This window comes from Felis catus, chromosome B2, assembly GCF_018350175.1.
Source record: "Felis catus isolate Fca126 chromosome B2, F.catus_Fca126_mat1.0, whole genome shotgun sequence".
Classification (NCBI taxonomy): domain Eukaryota; kingdom Metazoa; phylum Chordata; class Mammalia; order Carnivora; family Felidae; genus Felis; species Felis catus.
The window spans coordinates 77,075,568-77,101,058 of record NC_058372.1 but is presented as its reverse complement, the minus strand read 5'-3'; the positions used below and the strand labels follow the sequence as shown (position 1 = coordinate 77,101,058).

Genomic DNA, 25,491 nt, shown 5'->3' with positions numbered 1-25,491 from the left:
CCCGCCAACCAGGGACTATTCAAAATGACGAAATGGAGGAATTCTCCTCAAAAGAACCTCCAGGAAGTAGTGACAGCTAACGAACTGATCAAAAACGATTTAAGCAATATAGCAAAAAATGAATTTAAAGGCTTGAAAAAACAATAGAGGACAGCAGAGAATCTATTACTACAGAGATCAAGGGACTAAGAAACAGTCAGGAGGAGCTAAAAATGCTATAAATGAGCTGCAAAATAAAATGGAGGCGACCACAGCTCAGATTGAAGAGGCAGAGGGGAGAATAGGTGAAGTAGAAGATAAAATTATGGAAAAAGAAGAAGCTGAGAAAAAGAGAGAGAAAAAAATCCAGGAGTATGAGGGGAGAATTAGAGAATTAAGTGACACGATTAAACGAAATAATGTACGCATAATTGGGATTCCAGAGGAGGAAGAGAGAGGGAAAGGTGCTGAAGGTGTACTTGAACAATTCATAGCTGAGAACTTCCCTGAACTGGGGAAGGAAAAAGGCATTGAAATCCAAGAGGCACAGAGAACTCTTAAGACGGAACTTGAATCGATCTTCTGCACGAAATATCATAGCGAAACTGGCAAAATACAAGGATAAAGAGAGAATTCCGAAAGCAGCTAGGAATAAACATGCCCTAACATATAAAATGAGACTGATAAGACTGGTGATGTGTCTGTCTACTGAAACTTGGCAGGCCAGAAAGGAATGGCAGGAAATCTTCAATGTGATGAACAGAAAAAATATACAGCCGAGAATCCTTTATCCAGCAAGTCTGTCATTTAGAATAGAAGGAGAGATAAAGGTCTTTCCAAACAAACAAAAACTGAAGGAATTTGTCACCACTAAACCAGCCCTACAAGAGATTCTAAGGGGGATCCTGTGAGACAAAGTTCCAGAGGCATCACTGCAAGCATGAAACCTACAGACATCACAATGACTCTAAACCCATATCTTTCAATAGTAACACTGAATGTAAATGGACTAAATGCTCCAACCAAGAGACATAGGGTATCAGAATGGATAAAAACACAAGACCCATCTATTTGCTGTCTACAAGAGACTCATTTTAGACCTCAGGACACCTTCAGATTGAAAGTGAGGGGATGGAGATCTATCTATCATGCCACTGGAAGTCAAAAGAAAACTGGAGTAACCATACTTATATCAGACAAACTAGACTTTAAATTAAAGGCTGTAACAAGAGATGAAGAAGGGCATTATATAATAATTACAGGGTCTATCCATCAGAAAGAGCTAACAATTATAAATGTCTATATGCCAAATATGGGAGCCCCCAAATATATAAAACAATTACAAACATAAGCAACCTTATTGATAAGAATGTGGTAATTGCAGGGGACTTTAATACTCTACTTACAACATTGGATAGATCAGCTAGACACAGGATCAATAAAGAAACAAGGGCCCTGAATAATACACTGGATCAGATGGACTTGATAGATATATTTAGAACTCTGCATCCCAAAGCAACAGAATATACTTTCTTCTCAAGTGCACATGGAACATTCTCCCAGATAGATCACATACTGGGTCACAAAACAGCCCTTCATAAGTATAAAAGAATTGAGATCATACCATGCATACTTTCAGACCACAATGCGATAAAGCTTGAAATCAACCACAAGAAAAAGTCTGGAAAACCTCCAAAAGCATGGAGATTAAAGAACACCCTACTAAATAATGAATGGGCCAACCAGGCAATTAAAGAAAAATTTAAAAATATATGGAAATGAAAGAAAATGAAAATACAACAATCCAAATGTTTTGGGATGCAGTGAAGGCAGTCCTGAGAGGAAAACACATTGCAATCCAGGCCTATCTCAAGAAACAAGAAAAATCCCAAATACAAAATCTAACAGCACACCTAAAGGAAATAGAAGCAGAACAGCAAAGACACCCCAAATCCAGCAGAAGAAGAGAAATAATAAAGATCAGAGCATAAATAAACAATATAGAATCTAAAACAACTGTAGAACAGATCAATGAAACCAAGAGTTGGTTTTTTGAAAAATAAACAACATTGATAAACCTCTAGCCAGGCTTCTCAAAAAGAAAAGAGAGATGACCCAAATAGATAAAATGATGAATGAAAATGGAATGATTACAACCAATCCCTCATAAATACAAGCAAGTATCAGGGAATACTATGAAAAATTATATGCCAACAAACTGGACGACCTGGAAGAAATGGACAGATTCCTAAACACCCACACGCTTCCAAAACTCAAACAGGAAGAAATAGAAAGCTTGAACAGACCCATTACCAGCAAATAAATTGAATCAGTCATCAAAAATCTCCCAACAAATAAGAGTCCAGGACCAGATGGCTTCCCAGGGGAGTTCTACCAGACGTTTAAAGCAGAGATAATACCTATCCTTCTCAAGCTATTCCAAAAAATAGAAAGGGAAGGAAAACTTCCAGACTCATTCTATCAAGCCAGCATTACTTTGATTCCTAAACCACACAGAGTCCCAGTAAAAAAAAAGAGAACTACAGGCCAATATCCCTGATGAATATGGATGCAAAAATTCTCACTAAGATACTAGCAAATTGAATTCAAAAGCATATAAAAAGAATTATTCACCATGATCAAGTGGGATTCATTCCTGGGATGCAGGGCTGATTCAACATTCGCAAATCAATCAATGTGATATGTCACATTAATAAAATAAAAGATAAGAACCATATGATCCTGTCAATCGATGCAGAAAAAAGCATTTGACAAAATTCAGCATCCTTTCTTAATAAAAACGCTCGAGAAAGTCAGGATAGAAGGAAAATACTTAAACATCATAAAAGCCGTTTATGAAAAGCCCACAGCTAATATCAGCCTCAATGGGAAAAAACTGAGAGCTTTCCCCCTGAGATCAGGAACACGACAGGGAAGTCCACTCTCACCGCTGTTGTTTAACATAGTGTTGGAAGTTCTAGCATCAGCAATCGGACAACAAAAGGAAATCAAAGGCATCAAAATTGGCAAAGATGAAGTCAAGCTGTCACTTTTTGCAGATGAAATGATATTATACATGGAAAACCTGATAGACTCCACCAGAAGTCTGCTAGAACTGATACATGGATTCAGCAAAGTCGCAGACTACAAAATCAATGTACAGAAATCAGTTGCATTCTTATACACTAACAATGAAGCAACAGAAAGACAAATAAAGAAACTGATCCTATTCACAATTGCACCAAGAAGCATAAAATACCTAGGAATAAACCTGACCAAAGATGTAAAAGACCTGTATGCTGAAGACTATAGAAAGCTTATGAAGGAAATTGAAGAAGATATAAAGAAATGGAAAAACATTCCCTGCTCATGGATTGGAAGAATAAATATTGTTAAAATGTCAATACTACCCAAAGCTATCTACACATTCAATGCAATCCCAATCAAAATTGCACCAGCATTCTTTTCGAAACTAGAACAAGCAATCCTAAAATTTGTATGGAACCACAAAAGGCCCCAAATAGCCAAAGTAATTTTGAAGAAGAAGACCAAAGCAGGAGGCATCACAATCCCAGACTTTAGCCTCTACTACAAAGCTGTAATCATCAAGACAGCATGGTATTGGCACAAAAATAGACACATCGGCCAATGGAATAGAATAGAAACCTCAGAACTAGACCCACAAACGTATGGCCAACTAATCTTTGACAAAGCAGGAAAGAATATCCAGTGGAAGAAAGACTGTCTCTTTAACAAATGGTGCTGGGAGAACTGGACAGCAACATGCAGAAGGATGAAACTAGACCACTTATCTTACACCATTCATAAAAACAAACTCAAAATGGATAAAGGGCCTGAATGTGAGACAGGAAACCATCAAAACCCTAGAGGAGAAAGCAGGAAAAGACCTCTCTGACCTCAGCCATAGCAATTTCTTACTTGACACATCCCCAAAGGCAAGGGAATTAAAAGCAAAAATGAACTATTGGGACCTGATGAAGATAAAAAGTTCTGCATCACAAAGGAAACAACCAACAAAACTAAAAGGCAACCAACAGAATGGGAAAAGATATTTGTAAATGACATATCGGACAAAGGGCTAGTATCCAAAATCTATAAAGAGCTCACCAAACTCCACACCCTAAAAACAAATAATCCAGTGAAGTAACGGGTAGAAAACATGAATAGACACTTCTCTAAAGAAGACATCCAGATGGCCAACAGGCACATGAAAAGATGCTCAACGTCGCTCCTCATCAGCGAAATACAAATCAAAACCACACTCAGATATCCCCTCACGCCAGTCAGAATGGCCAAAATGAACAAAACAGGTGACTATAGATGCTGGAGAGGATGCGGAGAAACGGGAACCCTCTTGCACTGTTGGTGGGAATGAAAACTGGTGCAGCCACTTTGGAAAACAGTGTGGAGGTTCCTCAAAAAATTAAAAATAGACCTACCCTATGACCCAGCAGTAGCAGTGCTAGGAATTTACCCAAGGGATATAGGAGTACTGATGCATAGAGGCACTTGTATCCCAATGTTTATAGCAGCACTCTCAACAGTAGCCAAATTATGGAAAGAGCCTAAGTGTCCATCAACTGATGAATGGATAAAGAAATTGTGGTTTATATACACAATGGAGTACTACGTGGCAATGAGAAAGAATGAAATATGGCCCTTTGTAGCAACATGGATGGAACTGGAGAGTGTGATGCTAAGTGAAATAAGTCATACAGAGGACAGATTCCATGTTTTCACTCCTATGTGGATCCTGAGAAACTTAACAGAACACCATGGGGGAGGGGAAGAAAAAAAAATGGTTAGAGAGGGAGGGAGGCAAAGCATAAGAGACTCCTAAAAACTGAGAACAAACTGAAGGTTTATGGGGGGAGGGAGGGAGGGGTGGGTGGGTGATGGGTATTGAGTGGGGCACCTGTTGGGATGAGCATTGGGTGTTCTATGGAAACCAATTTGACAATAAATTTCATAATAGGAAAAAAAAAGAGAAAAAAATGGGCCAAAGAACTAAGTAGACATTTTTCCCAAAAGGACATCACAATGGCTACCACGCACATGAAAACATGTTCAACATCACTAATCATCAGGGAGATACAAATAAAAACTACAATGAGTATATCACCTTACACCTGTTAGAATGGCTATCATCAAGAAGAGACAACAGATGCTGTCAAGGATGTGGTGAAGAGGGAATCTTTATACACTCTTGGTGGGAAAGTAAATTAGTCTAACCACTATAAAAAACATTATGACGTTTCCTCAAAAATTAAAAAGAGATCTACCATACTAGCCAGCAATTTCACTTCTGAGTATATACCAAAGGAAATGAAAACAGGATTTCGACAAGAGATATGCACATCCATGTTTATCACACTATTATTCTCAATAGCAAAAATCTGTAAACAAACCAAAAGCCTATAGATGGATGAATGGATAAAAACGATGTGGTACAGATACACAATGGAATATTATTTATCCATGAGAAAGGATATCCTGGCACTTGCAACAAAATGGATAGACCTTGAGCACATTATGTGAGGCAAGAGAAGTCAGAGAATGACAAGTACTGTATGATATCACTTATATGTGGAATCTAAAAAAGTCAAATCTGTTAAAGAAAAAAAAAACAGCAGAGAGTAAAATGGTGGTTACCAGGGGATGGGGATAAGGTTGATGGTGTGTAAGGGTACAAACTTGAACAAGTAGTAAGTAAGCCACAGAGATTTAATGAACAGTATAATGAATATAGACAATAATATTGTGCTATAAAGATAAGTGATAAATACTGTTTCAATGGCAATCATATTACAATACATAAATATATCAAAGTAATATGCTGCACACCTTAAATTTAGAAAATGTAATGTGTCAACTTTGTCACATTAAAAAAAAAAAAGGTCCTTGTTGAGGATATGGTCATCCTTCACAAATCTTTTCTATTGTTTTCAAAATGCTAAAGAATCGTTCCAGAAAGATTTGATAAGCAACTAGCCAGACTGGGTATATCAAGACTCTGATGAACACACTAGGAACAAAACACGAAGGTAAAACACTTGAAGCAATAATGCTTTCCAAAATTTTAATTTCTGACTCAATACACAAGTTAAAATAAATTTAGCATAGTATCAATCACACTGTCCAAAACCTCAGGAAGAACATTTCAGACCATGACTAAAGAAAGTTTTCCTTTCTTTTTTTTTTTAATCTTAAAAAAAATTTTTTTTAATGTTTATTTTTGAGACAGACACAGAATGCGAGTGGGTTAGGAGCAGAGAGAAAGGGAGACCAAATCGGAAGCAGGCTCCAGGCTCCAAGCTCTCAGCACAGAGACCGACGTGGGGCTTGAACTCACGAGCTGTAAGATTATGACCTGAGCTGAAGTCGGACATTCAACTGACTGAGCCACCCAGGTGCCCCAAGAAAGTTTTTCTTTTAAAAAAATCACACTTCTAGGTGAATTAGTAGATGACCTTGACACTTTTACAAAAGGGGAATCAACAATCTATTTAATTACACTGCTAAAACAATCAGTAGTTTATAATGGCCCCTGGTACACCAAAAGCTCTGTTTACAAACTTTTTTCTAAGTTTATTTATTTATCTTGAGAGAGACGGAGTGAGCAGGGGAGAGGCAGAGAGAGAGGAAGAGAGGATCCCAAGCAGGCTTTGTGCTGTCAGTGCAGAACCCAGCATGAGGCTCTATCTCACAAAGCATGAGATCATGACCTGAGCCAAAATCAAGAGTCAGACACTTAACCAACTGAGCCACCCAGGTGCCCCTCTATTTACAAACTTAATGCTAATATCTAATTCATTGAAATATTTGCCTGATGGAATAGATGCAGTAACTCACTAGGGTTCTGCATAATGGTGCCTCCGTATTTTCCCACATATAACAGAACTCTTACTGGTCCTGGAAACCAGAAACATGTTTTAGTATATCTCAGTTGTCTCTAATTACCAAAACAGACGTTTTCAAAATCTCATAGATTTTCAGAATAAAATTAATTTTAAACCAGTTTATTTTGTAAAAATAAAAACATACTCTCTAGAGTTTTAAGGAAATGCTGGCAATCACATGAAAGTTTCATAATTCTAGGAAAACTGAGATTCACCTTTTAAAAATCTGACACCATGGAAGTTTAATTCACCTTGGGCCATATGTATGATAGAATTTTCAAGAGAGAAGCACTCACTGCCTTGAGGAATGAAACCAGCCTCTCTAGATCAGCTGGACACAGCATCACTGGGAGCTGCTGGAGCACCATGACAGACTACATGTGGTAGCTACATGGTGCCAGCTACATGTGGTAGATGACCATTGGAACGATGCAGCATTCAGCTGGTTGACAGTATTTGAGAATACCAATGGCTTTTATAATTTGACTGACTTCTCTATGAAATAGTAGAAATCATTACCTTTAAATTAAAGATTGTGAGCAAGATTTTACAAAGAGACTCCTGCCACACTCTTTCATAAAGCACCTTTATTGTGGGATATTTGGGGGTGGAGGTGGGATAGTGAGAGAAGAGAAGATGAAATACTTCTTTCAAGTTCAAGTGCCCTACTCCATGATCCTCTTAAAAGACTTTTTAATGCTTTATTTATTTTTGAGAGAGTGAGAGAGAGAGCAAGCTAGGAAGGGGCAGAGAGAGAGGGAGACCCAGAGTCTGAAGCCCTTGCTCCTCTTAGAGCAAGGTTCTTAACTGGATTCAAAGAACACTTTCTAAATGTAGGAAGATTTGATATGTTTACATATTTCCCAGAGAGAAAGTATAAAGTTAATTAGACCCTCCAAAATGTTAATAATCCCAAAATTTTAATAACAACTGCAGTGAGTGGTCTACCTTGTGAATTCATGGTTTGCAAGGTACAACCCTATTTAATGAGGAAGTCTATTTAAAAGCAAACACAAACACAAGCTTGTATCCAATATGGCACAGACGCCTGGTCCTAAAATGCCTTCTCGCCTACATATCATGTGTGTATTTCAGCAATTTCAGGTTGCTGCAGAAAGGAGTAATAAAGATTTTGTGGTTATATCAAAGGCAAACCCATTACAAGATATTCCTTTTTTTAGTACAGGAGAGACATCATAGCAGTAGTTATGATGCTCAGAGAAATTCTCCAACAAACTGTCTTTCACACGCATGGAGCCTCTGCTCTAAGATGGGTCAAAGCAATTCCATTGACCCAGTCATTCACATGGGTAGAAAACATTTTCCAGTTGTCCTTCCTCATGCAACTCATGGGTCATCAAAAGTGTTTTCTGAGCACTTAATGAAATCATGGATGTGGCATTTCCTGGAAAAGTCGAAGGTCCTACAGAAACATTCCATTGGGCAGAGTGGAAAAAACAGAAGGTTTACATAGCTCAGAACAAGGTTCAAATTTCAGCTCAAACTCTCACTGAATATGTGAATCTGGCCAACTTAAATTTTCCATTTCCTCATCTTCAAAATAAGTCTTCTAATACCTTTCTTGTTGGATGCCTGACATAGTCAATAATAAATGATTTTCATTAGTACTGTCTACATAATTGTCCTCTCTACCTGTTCTGCATTGAAGGCAAAAAATGGCCACACCCAAAGAGAGACCTAGAAATAAGAAAGGTGTCCTAAGTCAATAGGTTTACATCTGATGATTCATTAAAGACAATGAGGAGGCAGAAAATAATGCTATAAGAACAATTGTTCAGATACATTTATAAGTTACATCAGTTTAGGAGGGCTGGGGCTAAGAATAGAACCTCTTTTCATAATAGTGAGGGGGGGGAGCCAAAAAAGCTCTGCCTTTGCTAATGAATTTTCCCTAAGTAAAATCTTTAAATACTGAATTATTATCAAATTGCTCCTTTGAAAAATTTCAGTTCTCTTTCCCCAAAGCTGCCTTCTATACTTGGCAACCCAAGACTGGCTGTATGATGCTGCAGCTCTCTCTGCCTTTTCAGCATGACTTCCCATTCAGCAGGTGAGGAGTCTCTGCCAAAATAAGCTTTATTCTTCTGTGGAAATGATAAGAAATGTGTAAACCCCTTTTCTGTTGGGAAAGGGCACATTCTTCCTGGAATCTGATCTGAAAACAAACTCTCATTGCATAGCCTTAACCATCTCCCTGGAAACAAGAACTTGGGGCTGAAATGACTAACCACACAATTCCCAATATCAGGTGGGTACATGAGGACACAGTCAGGCTCATGTAAAGGAGGACAGAGAAGTAAGCATTTAGATCAGTCTTGTAAAACCAGCAAATTATCCCCCAAGAAAAGAATTACAAGCTGAGTTTTGAAAACTGGGAATATGCTTTCACTAGAATATGAAATAAACAAAACATTTTTTTTTATTTTTAATGAAAGACATTGGCGAGGGTTCAGACTTTGAATAAGAACTAGAAATTTTCCAAAGATGATATAATAAAGCAGGGGTTTATAAGTTGTATTTGTACCACTGTAACTACATGAATTGATAAGGATTTGAGGAGGAAGTAAAAGAGATGACCAAAAAGGTAGAATCCCTTCCTAATTCACCCAGAGCAGCTCGGTTGTACATATTGGGGTTCTACCATAAAAAAACCTTCTAGAAAACATAAAAAATATTTTGATGATTTTTGAAAAGATCTGAAAAGCATAGTATTGGAAAATTCATCCTTGGTCTTTTAAACACAGTACTGTGGCAAACCATAAACACTTCTCTGTGAATATTCTCTTGTGAGAGTTAGGCATCTGTGTATCTATGTCCTGACCTCACTGTGGGGCACAAGCACCTTTTTGGTTCCTCCCACCTTATCTGTGAAATGATAAAACTTCTAGGCCCAACCAGATGGCTGTGTGAGATTCAAGGAGTGGGAAAGAAAACACCATGCACAGTAAGAGTGACATCTGTGGGAATGGGCATTCCCTGGCAGTTTTCCCACCCTAGTCTCCTTTAGCTGAGGCACATTAGCAACTGACTATACCTGGTCTTCCTTCTCACTCTACTGTGGCTTCCTATGTAGTTTGTAGTTTAGACCTGATATTAGCCAAAGGCTCTCTTCCAAGTGGCCCTTGGCATTTATTTCTTTTTCTTTTTTAAATAGTCTCTATACCCAATGTGGAGCTCAAACTCACAATCTCAAGATCAATAGTCACATGTTCTACCGACTGAGCCAGTCAGGTGCCCCTAGGCATTTCTATACAAGCTGTGGAGTCCATATGACTTGGATTTTGAACTTTCTTGATGATTCAAGTCCCTCCTTGAAAAGTTATGTTCACATCTCACAGGGGCTCCCTCAGTTTTAAAAATATGTACAGCTAAAGTAATACCATTTCGACTCCTAAAATATGTCCTATATGATGATTGGTGATGTTTCCTAAATGTTAAAGGAATTTCTTGGAATTTCTAAATAAATAGAGATTTTGAAAACCCTGGAAAGAAAACTGTTTCTCAGTAACAAGACTGAAAAATTACATGTCTTGTCTTTTTACATCCCCAAACAAATGCAGGCTTCAAGAGTCCAGCTGGTATAAGAAATTTGTTTATTTTCAGGAACATTAATCAAAATGCATTCTAAATGTCATCCTTACCAAGTAAATAGTAATGTACGTGGGTCTCTGCAGAGGCACTAAAGATCTGTTTCAGCTTGCTGATGTGGTTATTCATATAGCGGTAATGTCAGTGCTGGACTTAGAAAGATAAGAAAATGGACCTGTGTCTTCCTAGAATCAAACAGTGGGTTTTAGGACAGGGAACTAAAGTTCAGTAATATTATTCTGGTTGAGGAAACCAGAAAGGTGTAGCAACTTACCCACAATCACCAGCACCTTTTTTGACCTTAGATCTCATCTGTGAAATAATACTTTTGGCCCAAAATTAATTCAAACAATGGTACAGCTGGAAGCAGGACCTGTCTGGGGTTCTTCTCACCATTCCACACAGGATACAAAAGGGAAAAAAGAAGAATGTCAGACCTGGCCAGGGCTATAAGAGTTAAGTAGGCCACATGAACACCCAAGTTATATTTATATTTCTAGTAATTTTCCTAATAGTAGAAATGTTTCATCTGAAGTTAACAATGAGTCATAAGTATGGAATTGAAAAATCCACCATCAAATGGAAGAAGTGGGGCCAGAACTGCTGTTCCCAATGCTATTATGTTAACTGGTACCAGTATGGCTACACAAGAATTCCTGGAATTACTGAAAAGTCCAGATCCCAAAGTCCTACAGAAGAGATTCTGATACAGGAGATTTAGGGCAGGGGTCATAAACCTGTGTGCTGTAGAACAAAGCTCCTGGGCACTTCTATCTCATGCAGTCATGTTCAGATTCTTTGAGACCCTTTTCACACTGACCTTCTATTAAAGGACCCTTCCTTCAAGTTCTCAGTAGAATTTTCTCAGATAGGTCCAGCTGGAAAATATGTGAGATACCCAAAAGAAGTTTCCATATTCAAATTGTGGCCTGTTTGTCTGTTTTTAGTTAACCATACCCCCTGTGACTGGTTACCTTACACAATTGATGATAATGATTATGACAGCCATGATGACAAGGATAACAATAATCATGGACAAAGTCTACTAAACCAGTGCTTCTCAAACTTGAATGCACATAAGAATTACCTAGGGATCCTGTTAAAATGAAAATTCTGACTCAGTGCATCTGGGATGGGACCTGAGGTTTTACATGTCTAGCAAGTTCCCAAATGATGCCAACATTGCTGGTCAATGGATGACAATTCAAGTAGCAAGGCACTAGACTTTTTAAACTGGCTAACTAAGGAGAAAAGAGTTTATTTCAAACTCCTTAAATATTCAGCATCTCAAAAGGTAAATATGCAGAGTACTGGCTTCTGAAAATAGTACTAAACTTATAAAGGCAGTCAGGTATCACTGGAAAGTGATTCATGCAAGCAGTGGACAGGGCAAAATAGTGTCATTGATGACCTATATGCCACTAAAACTAAAACTAAAACTAAAACTAAAACTAAAACTAAAACTAAAACTAAAACTAAAACTAAAACTAAAACTAAAACTAAAACTAACAGGCCATTGAGTACATTTGCCCCCAAAGACTTCCTGTCACAGAGTTTTATGCCTGTTCATAAGGTAATAAAGACCTGTCATCTCTTTAGGTCACAGCCACATGACTTATCCCAGCTCCATGATTCCTACAGTTTATTGCTCCTGTAAATGAACATGCAATTATTCTAGAGAAGCACAAAAGGAGGACAAGCTTTCTGTCACATATGGATCCCTCCCTTCCTTTTATAAATCCCAAATCACAAACGTGTGAAAACAGTCTCCTGACAAGTATGGTTCTGTGGTATAGAGACACCTTGCACACAAAGCTAATCATTATTTGAGCAATTAAGTAAGCAGTAATCACAGACTCAGGAAAAACAAAGCAATTCTCAACTGAGAGAAAGGAATAGAATCTTCATAATTACATTCTTTATTCCTTATTTTATGTTTTTCTACCATTTCCTTCATCAGATTAGGAAACAGCATTTAGCAAAATGCAGAGCTCATTGAAGTATTCAGTAAATACTTGAAAATTGATTAATTGATATTCAGATACTTTTAAAATTTAAGGCTTTTTAAAATTAGATTTCCCAAAAGTTTTAAGGAGTAAAGAAAGATAAGAAAAATGAGAAAAAAATAAACATTGGGAAACTGGAGACAAGCCTTATGTACAGTAATATCAATTGTCCACGCAAATGCATCCTCCCTTCTTCTTAACTGAAAAATCCCAGGTTAATTCAGGATTTAGTATAGCCCCTTTGCTTTTCAGGAATTCTGTCTCATTGCAGAGGATAAATCATATTAATCCAGACACAGAAACTGCATCCTCCTCTGTCAGTGAGTGTTTCAAGGATAGATAGGCTTGTGTCTCCATGCTGGCCAACAGGATCTGACATGAAGTTTTCTGGGGGCTTCTGGAAAGGACTGTCCTCTGTTAATGAAAACTGAGAGGTTCTCTGCTCTCTCATTTCCTTCCTGCTTAGGAGGATGCCATTTTAAGTCCAGGTTTGATGTTGCTGCCACAATTTTATGACCATAAGGCAAAAATTTATCCAAATGTTCTAACCATATTGAATACCGACCTAGCCCTAAAATGGGCTGCCTCTTAGCTCCTTATTATGGGGAAAAAAAAAAACCTCAATTGTGTAAGGCACTTTTAGTCAGGTATTCCACTAGTTGTAGCTGAAAGCATATTACTAATACAGTATGCTTTCCTTATTTATATGTATATATTTTAAAATCTAACACAGACTCCCCAAAAAAGAACAATTAATAAGTCCATGGTCAATAATTCTTTTGAGATAATCATTTATTGGTTTGGGTTATAAACTCTGGATTATAAATTGACACCCATAAAAGTGTTAGCTAGGTACTACCACTACCTTTCAGGGGGAAACACATGAGGTAATCATTTATACATTCATTCATTCAACACACATTTAACTGACATGTTCTAGGTCAAAGCCGTGCTTGACTCTGGAGACAAAAGACAAGTAAATTCCCTTCTTTATGGAGCTGACATTCTAGTGGGGCAGAGAGAAAATTCACAAATTTATAAATATAATTACTAACACCAAAGATGAAAACCTAGAATGATTATGCAAAGAGCAACTAGAGCGTTATCTTTGAATGAGTTTGTCAGGGGAAATTGAGACGGATGTAGGAGCATAAAAATCCAGTGAGATGGCAGTCAATCCAAAGGGCTGCCATTTCACAGCAGACCAATAATTGATAAACCCAACCGCCAGGGTATTTGGTGCTGATCAAGGAAAAGGACATGATCCCAAAAGGCAGTGAGCACACAAGCTTTACTGAGCAGTGCTTGGATAGGGTTGCATGACAGCAAGAAACTGTACAGAGGCTATAGTTCAGGTAGAGGAGATGCTAGTCAGAAAAGGAGGAGAGTTTAGCATCTGGGTGATGTTACTCAGCATGGCAGGGAGTCTCTGGGTCAGGCAGCTCCGAAGGCCCATAGCAGCTGTCATATAAATTGATAACAGCTCTGAATGAGATTTCATAGTGTATGCAAAGCAACCAGTCTCAAATGGCCAAAGTGTGCTTCTTTCACTCATTTTTTTTAATGTTTATTTATTTGGGCGGTGGGGGAGGGGGCGGAGCACAGAGAGAATGAGAGTGAGAGTGTGGTAGGGGCAGAGAGAGAGGGAAAAAGAGAATCCCAAGCAGGATATGTACTGTCAATGCAGAGCCCTACACAGGGCTCAAACCCACCAAATGTAAGATCATGACCTGAGCTGAAACCAAGAGTCAGTCATTTAACCTACTGAGCCACCCAGGAACCCCTCTTTGACCTATTTTTAAAATAATTGGAAGTGTAAAAATTTGGTGCTGGTGGGCTTTTGAGCTCAGAGGTCTTAGCCTACAGTGAGAAAACAACCTAGGGGCCAATAAACAGACACCAACCTATTGTTTTCAAGGCAGGACTGGCAAAAACAATAACTGACATTTGCCCTATAGTAGTTCTGATAAGCTGAAGCATGACTTAAGAAATAATGTTTAGCAGGAGCACCTGGGTGGCTCAGTCGGTGAAGCATCGACTTTGGCTCAGGTCATGATCTCATGGTTCGTGAGTTCGAGCCCCGCATGGGGCTCTGTGCTGTCAGCTCAGAGCCTGGAGCCTGCTTCACATTCTGTGTCTCCCCCCTCTCTGCCCTTCCTCCACTCACACTCTCTCTCTCTCTCTTTTTCAAAAATAAATAAAAAACATTAATTAAAAAAAGTTAAAAAGGAAAAAAAAGAAATAATATTTATCAGCCAGAAAAGACAGAGTTCTAAAAACTTCCCTAATTGGTCCAGAAAACAAGGTGGAGGAAAAGCAAGTAAAATTGGCTGGATTCTCAAGTTTCTATTTCTCTGTTCAAAAAACGTGAGAAAACAGGTAGAAGTCAGCTGCCTTTCATCTCCAGGTATGGCAGGAACAGCATGTTTAAAGACACAACTGAAAAAGTATAGTTTTATCAAGGTTCTTAGCAAATTTCACTTTTGATTTAGGCTGGGAAATTTAGGAACACTAAGAAACAAAGACACTAGATCCAAGTGATTCCACTCAACACAGAGGTGAAAGGAACTTTGGTGTCTATGTTTCAATGAGGAAACTGGGCACAGAAAAGTTAATGGCTGTCAAAGTTCACCTTGCTAATTAGGAACAGCTTGAAACTTCATTCCTTGACTTCCAGCCCTGGGCTTCGAAAACCCCAGCAAACCTCTGTTGATTATATTATCTAATAATCTCAAGGGTTTCTAGAGGAGTCAGAGTGCATAAGGTTCCTTTTTTGAGTTATGAACCTTTTTTTTTCAACTTGAGACAGTACTAACATATAGTATATCTAAGTTTAAGGTGTACAGTGTAATGGTTTGATACATGTGTATATTGCAAAATGATGACCACAGTAAGGTTAGTTAAACACTCCCATATCCTCACATAAATATATTTTGTGTATGTGGTGATAATATTTAAGATCGACCCTCTTAAAAACTTTCAAGTATATAATACAATATTGTTAATTATAGTCGCCATGCTGTACATTTGATCCCTGAACTTATTCATCTTACAGCTAGAAGTTTCTACCCTTTGACCACTATCTCCCCATTTTCTCCATCCTTCAGCCTCAGGAAACCACCATTTTCTACTCTCTTTTCTGAGTTTGGCTGTTTAAAAATTCCACATATAAGTGAGGACATACAGTATTTGACACTGTCTGACTTTTCCACTTACTATAATGCCCTTGAGGTCTATCTATGCTGTTGCAAATGGCAGGATTCCCTTCTTTCACACGGTTAAGTAATATTCCATTGTATATATTCTATTGTGTGTGTACACAACATGTTCTTTATCTATTCATCTGTCAAAGAATGTTCAGGTTATTTCTACATTTTGGCTATTTAAATAATGCCCAAAGAACACTGGTGTACAGATATCTCCTTCAGATAGGGATTTCATTTCCTCCAAATATATCCTCAGAAGTGGGATTGCTGGATCATATTCTAACTCTGTTTTTAATTTCTTGAACAATTTCCATACTGTTTTCCATTTGTGACTGCACCAATTAATAGTCCTACCAACAGTACACAATTGTTCCCTTTTCTTCACCGCCTCACCAACACTTATCTCTTGTCTTTTTTATAGTAGTCACTCTAACAGGTTTGAGGCAATATTTCATTGTGATTTTGATTTACATTTCCCTGATGATTAGCAATGTTGAGCATTTTTTCAGGCCACTGGCCATCTGTAGGTATCATTTGGAAAAATCATTTGGTAGCCTGAGAGTCTGGAACTAAGCACTCTGTAAGGATAAACACTTAAAACACAACTGGAATATGCCTTTTATGCATTAATTTCTTGTGACAACCAATGAACTTAATGTAAGCTATTCTGCACCTTAAAAAAGTTTCATCCTTAAAAATATAGGTGTAAGCAGAATTTTATCAGAAGAATGAATTAATCCCTCATCCTTATTAGAGCATATTCAAGTCCTCTGCCCATTTGTTAATCAGAATTTTGTTTTGTTTTGTTTTGTTTCTATTGCATTGTAGGAGATCCTTATACCCATATTTTGGATATTACTCCCTTATCAGATATAAGATTTACAAATATTTTCTCCATTGTGTAGATTGCTTTTTCATTTTGTTCATTGTTTCTTTTGCTGTACAGAAGTTCTTTAGTTTGATGTAGTCCCATTTGTTTATTTTTGGTTTTGTTGCTTAAATTTTTGCTGTCATATACAAAAACCATTGCCTCAACCAATGTCAAAAAGCTTTTTCCCTAATGTTTTCTTCTAGTAAAGTACATTTTTAGTTCTTACATTTAAATCCGCAATCTATTTCAAGTTAATTTTTGTGAGTAGTGTAAGATCAGGGTGTAATTTCATTCTTTTACATGTGAATATCTACTTTTCCCAAAACCATTTTTTAAAAGACTATCCTTTCTTCATTGGGTATTCTTGACTCCCTTGTCAAATATTAGTTGACCATAGGCAGGTTTATTTCTGGGATCTCTATTCTGTTTCATTGGTCTATGTGTCTGTTTTTATGACAGTACCATATGACTACTATGGCTTTGTAACTAAGTTTGAAATGAGGAAGTGTGATGCCTCCAGCTTCATTCTTCTTTCTCAGGATTGCTTTGACTATTTGGGGTCTTTTGTGGTTCCATACAAACTGTGGGATTTTTTATCCCTGTGAAAAATGCCATTGCATTTTGATAATGATTTCATTATGTCTGCAAGATTACAATAGTGTATATTTTAACATTTAACATTTGGGGGTAGTATAGACATTTTAACAATATTAATTCTTCCAAACTATGAACACAAGATATCTATTTATTTGTTTCTTTGTCAAGTATTTTCATCAGTATCTTATAATTTTCAGTGTGCAAGTTGTTCAGTTCCTTGGTTAAGTTTATTCATATTTTATTACTTTTAATTCTATCACAAATGAGATTTTTTTCTTTATTTCCTTTTCAGATAGTTCACTGTTAGTGTATAGAAATCTAATTGATTTTTGTATATTGATTTTGTTGTATCCTGCAACTTTACTGAATTCATTTACTAGTTCTAACAGTTTTTTGGTAAAGTCTTTAGGATTTTCTATATATAAGATAATATAATACACGAACAAAACAAATTGTACTTCTTTCTTTCTGATCCAGACAATTTTTATTTCCTTTTATTGCCTAATTGTTCTGGCTAGGACTTCCAATATTATGTTAAATAGGAATGGTAAGAATAAGCTCCCTGTCTTGTTCCTAATCTTAGTGGAAACCTTTCAAACTTCCATCACTGAGTATGATGTTAACTGTGGGTTTGTCATATATGGCCTTTATTTATGTTGAGATATGTTCCTTTTATACCCAATTTATTGAAAGTTTTAATTATGAAAGAATGCCTAATTTTGTCAGATGCTTTTTTCTGCATCTATTGAGATGATTATATGATCTGTATCTTTTATTCTGTTAATGTGGTATATCACATTTATTGATTTATGTACGTTGAAACATCCTTGTACCCCAGGGATGAAACCCACTTGATCATGGCTTATGATCCTTTTAACAGGCAATTGAGTTTGGTTTGCTAGTATTTTGTTGAGAATTTTGGCATCTTAGAACCTGGGTTTATGAGTGCCTGGAGCTTAGGTTTGCAAAGACTGATTGGGAACCTGGGACCACTAGAGCCAGCATGTGCCATGGTGAGAGAGGGGCCTGATATAAAACTTCTTAAAGATATGCTTTAGGTATCTGACTTTATTGGAATTTTTTCCAAGGCTAACAATTAATGTAGAGTTGATTTATTAGAGATCATGGCTATATTTTTTAACATTTTCTATTAATGCCCACTTTCAGAAGAAAGCAAAGGTAGCTCAATTAAAAGCTATCAGACACACAGATGCTCTGCTGGGGCCATTTAATGGCAAAATAACCTTAGCCTGAGAGTCTGGAACTATGCACTCTGTAAGAACAAACATTTAGAACACAACTGGAGTATGCCTTTCATGCATTAATTTCTTGTGACAACAAATGAACTTAATGTAAGCTATTCTGCACCTTTAACAAGTTCATCCTTAAAAATATAGGTGTAAGCAGAATTTTATCAGAAGAATGCATTAATCCGTCTTCCTTATTAGAGCCTAATTTCCTTTCAAAGCATCCTTTTGAAAAGTTTGGTCCATTTTTACTGTTTATAGACGTGAATCTCATACTGAGACCTTGGTCATAAAGCAGAATAGGTCCTTCCATATTTAAATCTCAGTCAGCATATTAGCTAAAGTAATTCTAGATGCTGCATAGGTAATCCCAAAAATCTCAATTCCTAAACACAAAAGAATTTATTCTAGTAAAATCTAATAGTCTATGTAGTGAGTAGTCTCCCATTAAGTAATATAGTGATCCAGAGTCTTTCCATCCACCATTCCCTAAAACAAGAGTCAGCAAACTCTTCCTGCAAAGAGGAGCTAGTAAATATTTTAGCCTTTGTGGGCCAAAACAGTTAGTCTTTATTGCAATCACTCAAGTCTGCTGTTGTAGTGTGAAAACAACCAAAGACAATAACTAAACAAATGAGCATCACTATGTTCCAGTAAAACTTAGTTTACAAAAATAGGTGTTGGATTGGATTTGACCCACAGGCTGTAGTTTTACAACCCCTGCCCTGGAACTTCAGTGTTTTGCTTCTAGCCAGCTGACAAAGAAAGAGAAAGCATAGGTGATTGTGCTAGAGGTTTTGGTGGATCAGGCCTGAAAGAGGCAGACAAAACTTCAGTTTGCATTGCATTGGCCAAACCTCAATCATAGAATCACAAAAACAAGACTATGATGCTTAACGGACTGGGCCACCCAGGTGCCCCTACAATGTCATTTCTTATATCTCTTGGAAAACAGTGAGAGTCTTGCTTCATAGTCTGTGTCTCCCTCTCTCTCTGTCCCTTCCCAGCTTATGCCCTGTCTCTATCTCTCTGTCTCTCTGTCTCTCTCTCTCTCAAAATATAAATAAACATTTTTTTAAAATGACATTGCTAACACACAGAATTCTGCCAGGGTGTTCTTACTGCAAAATATTAACTTTACAGTTTCTCCTACCTATAGAACATATTTACCAGACTCCCAAACCACCCCTCAAATGTACCTCCAAAGCCACATGCAGTCATTGTAGCCAGTTCAGAAGGTAGGTTCTCACTTTGATGCACAAGCTCACTGTCAGCTCTATCAGGTGGCTCCTTGTAGCCTGGCAGCTAGGACATTAAACAAAAAATAGTGATTTAAGAACTAAATATCAAGTTCTCTATCCACTCTTGTACAAACATTCAATTTACAATGGTGAAGTAGGGACATAATAATTATAATAAAATCTCCCATTCAAAATAAGAAAGAATGTAAGACGCATAGCTTACATATGTGTCATAGTTCCTGGTGAGTGGGAAAAAAAAAAATCCTGCTGGGCAGCCATAGTGAAGGCCCTCAACCCTGGAATTCAGGGAAGTTCCTTCCTTCTTTACTCCTGCTCTCTGGAAGGTACTCCTTTGTTCATTAGTTCATGGCCACAGACATTACAAATTCCTCTTTGTCTGTTAACCTCTAAGGCCATATCTGAAATGGATATCTGTGTACCATATGTTTTCACTCTTATGTGGATCCTGAGAAACTTAACAGAAGACCATGGGGGAGGGGAAGAAAAAAAAGTTAGAGAGGGAGGGAGCCAAACCATAAGAGACTCTTAAAAACTGAGAATAAACTGAGGGTTGATGGGGGGTAGGAGGGAGGGGAAAATGGGTGATGGGAATTGAGGAGGGCCCCTGTTGGGATGAGCACTGGGTGTTGTATGGAAACCAATTTGACAATAAATTTCATTAAAAAGAACTGCACTTAGAAAAAAAAATGAAATGGATATCTGTAGCTGTGCATCTTTTGCAGCCCACTTCCTGCCCAAGGTTAAGGTCTCAAACCAGTCCCAAACTTAGAACAGGTTCATGCTTTCTTTGGTAGTAGATACTCAAAAAAATATTATAGGCCAGAATCCACTTCCAGTCAATTTTGAATGCCAAATAATCACATCCAAAATTCTTTCTCAAACATAATTCTCCCACCTGTCTGATTTCTTACCTTCTTCACCCAGGCCTTTCTTTCTTTTTCCCTTTCTCTGTTCTCTCTATCTCTATCTCTATCTCTATCTCTATCTCTATCTCTATCACACACACACACACACACACACACACACACACACACACACACAATTTAAGATAATTACATTGAGGCTATCCAAAATATACGGTTTGGTGGGAAGGTAACACTACTACTCTGAGTTATTGTGTTTAACTGAGAAGTCTTTCTGGTCTTTTTAATTAGAGCCAAAGCATAAGAGACTCTTAAAAACTGAGAACAAACTGAGGATTGATGGGGGGTGGAGGGAGGGAGGGAAGGGGAGGTGATGGGCATTGAAGACGGCATCTTTTGGGATGAGCACTGGGTGTCGTATGGAAACCAATTTGACAATAAATTTCATATATTAAAAAAAAGATCCTGAATTTAAAAAAAATTAAAGCCCTTTTAATCCTAAATGTTATGAAAAGCAGTTGGTGTTTCCAGCCTGTAAGGCCCTTGATTCTCTGCTTGAGAACTAGCTGACACTTGCTTTATTTCTTATCATCTTTTCTCAAAACTGTCAATAATAGTCAATACAATCACAGACCCCTCATTTGTGACAGAGCTACAGGGTCTTAAGCAAATTTATACCTTCCAAGTCATCACAGATGATATTTTTACTAAAATATTTTGCCATGGTACTAAAGAGCTCCTCAGCCTTCCAAGTAACTATATCTCTTCTTTGCTTCCACCAACTGACCCTCAAACCAATGATGGATATTTTAATTTGTTGTGTTAATCAGCATCCTACTCTAGCATTAGCTGCAGGAAAAGATAATCTCAGTGGACCCATAAAAGTTTATTTCTCACTCACATGTGGTATAATCATGTGTTGAACAGGCAACCTTCCATGCAGAGATTCAAGGACTCAGACTCCTTCTATTTTGTATCTCCACTATCACTTGTGACCAGAAAGTTCTGAGCTTCTGGCCAGAGATAAGGGATAAAGAGATGGTTGTGCTGGAATGCTTTGTAATCAGACTCAAAAGGGCTCACATTCTACCCACATTCCAGATGCTGGAACTCAGTCATTTATTATGTACCAAAAGCTAGAGGAGATGAATTTTGGCACACACGTAGCAGTTCTTGCCTCAGGCAACTCTAATATTGCTCCTATCATATAATTAGTATATAGATCTTATTATCCTAGAAGATAGGCTAGGAGATCTGACATAATTGGAAACCAACAATTTTAAGTCTAGGATCTTGAAATCTTATAGTTAGCAGAAGAACTAATCTTATAGTTAGTAATCAGATAGTTCAGCTATCTCATATTACAGATTAATTATACGCTAATTAATAATGAGCTGAGGCTCAGATGGGCATAAGGATCAGTGACTGGTATAGGACTAGAACACTGGTCTCCTCCTACTCAGTCCAGGGCTATCTGTAATATGCCTCCCTGCCTTAATTCTTCCTGAAGTTGTAAACTTGCTATAGGCTAATGGAAAAAAAAAAAAAAACAGGACTTTTAAAATTCTTTTTATGTATAACTTTTAGTAGATACAGGAAATAAAATGGCATTCAATTAGAAGACAAATAAGATCCTTTGGTCAGAATTTCAGTGGGAATTAGGTTGGTTTATATGATCCTAATGGAGATAATTTTTACTCCAAAGATGAGATAAATTGGGTCTGAATACTGTTTCTCAGACTTTTTCAAACTGTTTGAACCTAGAGGATCATTCAGATGAAAGCAAAGAAAAAATATAGCTTTTGAAAAACTAAATAAAAATGAAATAAAAAAATGTTTGCAAAAACTTCAGGAAGCATCAACGGGTGATGAGTAGCAGAGACTAATTGTTGAAAGAAATAAGAACCAGTTGTACTCGTCCACTCTGAGCTCTTGTCCTTAGAATAGCTAATAATCCTGTCCAAATCTACACATAAATTCATTCTCTGCCTCATTTCTAGGACTGTGATCAGGGCAGAGTGAGATTATGTATACAAGTGATTTGCAAGTTGAAAATCAATATGCAAGAGAAAATTATCATCTTCAAATGATCAGTAATAAGTCTTCTACTTTAGTCTTTAAATATCCACTAAAATCTATTGTAGAGTACATGCTCCTCAGAGAGCACATATGAACACAGATAATTTGATAGATTGTTACTCTGTTTCCATAATTATTGTTTGCTATAAGAATGTACCTAAACTAAATTTCCAATGTTTTCTTTACTTCAGCAATTACAAGAACAGCATGATCATCGGGGATTAGAAATACAAAACATACTTTTAGGAAGGTATTTACAAAATGAAAAATGTAGTCAGCTATTATAATTTTTAAAAAAGCTATTAAGGATAATTAAAGAGTAATAAATTGATATTGAAAATTTTCATTTAAGAATGAGGTCTTGGGGGTCACCTGAGGGGCTCAGTCACTTAAGCTTCTGACTTCAGCTCAGGTCAGGAGTCTGATTTGGATTCTGTGTGCCCCTCTCTCACTGCCCCTCCTGCCCTATCTCACACTCTGTCTCTTTCACTCTCAAAAATAAATAAACATAAAAAAATTTAATTAAGGGGCACCTGGTTGGCTCAGTCGGTTAAGTGTCCTACTTCGGCTCAGGTCATGATCTCGGGGTTCATGGGTTTGAGCCCCACATCATGCTCTGTGCTGACAGCTCAGAGCCTGGAGCCTGCTTCAGATTCTGTGTCTTTCTCTCTCTGTGTCCCTCCCCTGCTTGTGCTCTGTCTGTCTGTCTCTCTCTCTCTCTCTCTCTCTCTCTCTCTCAAAAATAAATAAATATTAATTTTTTTTTAATTTAATTAAAAAAAAAAAAAAGAATGAAGTCTTGGTAAAGCAAATAACAAGACTGAGGAAAGACATATTTGACTATAAATGTTCAAAAGTAAAAAAGGAATGTGGTAACCTAGCAAAATGGTCAAACACACTAATGGGTAGAATCAAGAAACTTAATAGTAGCAACTTATTTGATTAGGAAGTCTATGGGTTAGAGAATAATCCCTCTTGATAATTACTCTACATGCCAGTGGATTGGGTTTCTTATCTTTGAAGGTTCTACAAAATACCAAAGACAGCATTATGAAGAACTAGCTTTCACTATCAGAGGTTTTAAGTCTTTAATTTCTGTTGTAGATTTTACAATAAAGTATAATTTATAATGTAGAAATATGTGTTCTGTCCAGAGCCTGACTTAGAAGAAGAGCTGATTCAGAAGAAAACTAATACTGACAAGTTCCCTGACGTTATCTACAAAGCCAACCTCCCTCTGCACCCCTATTCCTGTCTCTAATTCAAAAACCCATAGCATTTTCTGAATTTTTAGGTTTCCAACCTGGAAGAATGCAAGGACCTACTATCTGTCTGGATGTAGACCTAAGCCTCCACAGAAGCTTTGGCCCTGGTGATGGTGATGCCCTATGGAGACACCTCTCCCAAACTGTGCCTCCTGGAGTCATGCTGTCTATTTTAAGTTCAGAGAAATAGTTAGAAGACAGCAACAATTCAAAATTATCTTCAAAGTCTATGAAAAAGGGCCTCAATACAATGGAACACCAGCAGAAAGTCAAGATGAATGGATTTTTCTTAAGAAAAAAAAAAATACTGAAGGGCCAATTTGTATTACGAATACCTCTATCTACTTTTCCAGTCACAGCCAGGCCTCCACTTCTCAGCTTCTATGTGTGCCCATATAAAAGTGAGTCCTTTTGATAATATTGCTTGGACCTCTCAACATCATTTTTGGTATGACTAATTATAGTTGCCAAAGCTTCTGGAACATAACAAGAGTTCTTCATGCTTGTTGCACCCAAAAGTAAAGGAAAGACAGAGATGAAAACAAACATATTGAGATACAATTCCCTTTTTCATCAGGGAATCAAACCAAATGAAATAGTTTAGCTCAAATTTTGTTCAGGAGACATTCTGACATTTCAGCTTTATTCCAATTCAGTGATTTGGGGAAAAAAAATATGCAGGCTCAGTTCTGCTTCAAGCCAGTTCACTTATGGGGAAAAAACCCAAAACTGATACATTTATGATTTAATACAAAAGAAATATTTGGGTTGAGTTCAAGATTTAGCAAATTAGTATGGTTCATTTCAGTTTAATGTTTGATTCAGGTTACTATTTTCAACTGTTTATTTTATCAGCTATGGCCCAAAAGAAAAAAAATATATATGTATTAACTATTGTCAGAGGAAAAATAGCAGCATAACATTAATGGCTTTGAAAGGAGCCAAGAGTCTCATTAGGGTGCACATTAAGCATAGAAACTCTGTTGTCTGTCACAATGTTTAGAATACATAAACCTACCTTTTCCAAAAAAATTCATAGAATAACCCTCAGGCATCTTTTTTATTAAACATTTTCTCCATCTCTTCTCACAAAGCAATCAAAGAAAAAATCCTAACTAGTCTTTTCCAGATAATTCTAAATTAGAGAATTTTAACTATTTATTCCTTTTATGAACTAAGATTATGCATAAAAATGTTGTATTTAAATTTTTATACACAGTGATATATGTAGTAATTTTATTTCTATGTATACACGCATATACACGCATACATGCACACATATATAAAATATAGAAGAGAAGGAGGAGTTTTAGTTCACTGAGAGCAAAAGAAAGGCAAGTGAGTCAAGGAAAAGAGATTGATTTAAAGGTTGGGGTATTTAAGACTCTTGCCTGGATCAAAACCCACTGCTCAGACTGTTATTCTGTAAGTACATTTGGTAAGATGATTTATTTAACTATAAATATGTGATTTGTTTGCATAGTATTTTCCTTATTCCATTCAAGAAGTCCTCTCTTTTCACAACTTTGAGCTCAATAAATAGATTTTCTCCTGGAATGGGAATTAAAGGAGTAGATAGATTTGGAA

At 37.1% G+C, this 25,491-nt stretch overlaps 1 long non-coding RNA gene across 1 annotated transcript in view; it reads right to left on the bottom strand.

The window, feature by feature from the left end:
- The window catches only part of LOC123385457, a 354,122-nt gene extending 334,060 nt beyond the window's left edge, over positions 1 to 20,062 (bottom strand). The window contains exon 1 of the long non-coding RNA XR_006597982.1: positions 19,635 to 20,062. This is a non-coding gene — a long non-coding RNA (uncharacterized LOC123385457). The remainder of the gene's footprint in view (positions 1 to 19,634) is intronic.
- Positions 20,063 to 25,491: the final 5,429 nt, after the last annotated feature.